This window comes from Fulmarus glacialis, unplaced genomic scaffold (genome assembly GCF_000690835.1).
Source record: "Fulmarus glacialis isolate BGI_N327 unplaced genomic scaffold, ASM69083v1 scaffold24898, whole genome shotgun sequence".
Taxonomy (NCBI): domain Eukaryota; kingdom Metazoa; phylum Chordata; class Aves; order Procellariiformes; family Procellariidae; genus Fulmarus; species Fulmarus glacialis.
In genome coordinates this window covers 1-412 of record NW_009227963.1, presented here as the reverse complement: position 1 = coordinate 412, position 412 = coordinate 1, and positions in this window count along the sequence as shown.

The window sequence follows — 412 nt, the reverse complement described above, 5'->3', positions numbered from 1 at the left end:
CCTCCCCCCTGTCTCTGTCCTTCTCTCTCTCTTTCAGGAAGGGTCTCACTCCATGCCTTCCTGCTGCCTCTTCTGGTTCTTCTCCTCTCCTTGCCCCCGCTGCTGGGCACCAGCTCTTCTCAGCCCCGTTTGCATCTACTTTCCCCGCTCTGCCTCCCCCTCCCTGCCCTCCTCTCGCCCGTGCCCCGAAGGCGGGGGGGCCGGAGCTGCCCCTCTCCGTGGGCAGAGGGGAGCCTTTGAGTTGCACACATGGCGTTGATCAGAAGAGACTTGAGTTTTCCGGCTCTGGCTCGGCCCTTGACGTGATCCTGATCAAACCAAGATGTTTGGTTAAACAATAAAATAAGATAAAGAAGGTAACGAGCGTTTTCTCAGTCACTCCTTCCAGCCCCTGGGTGCAGGGTGAGATGCT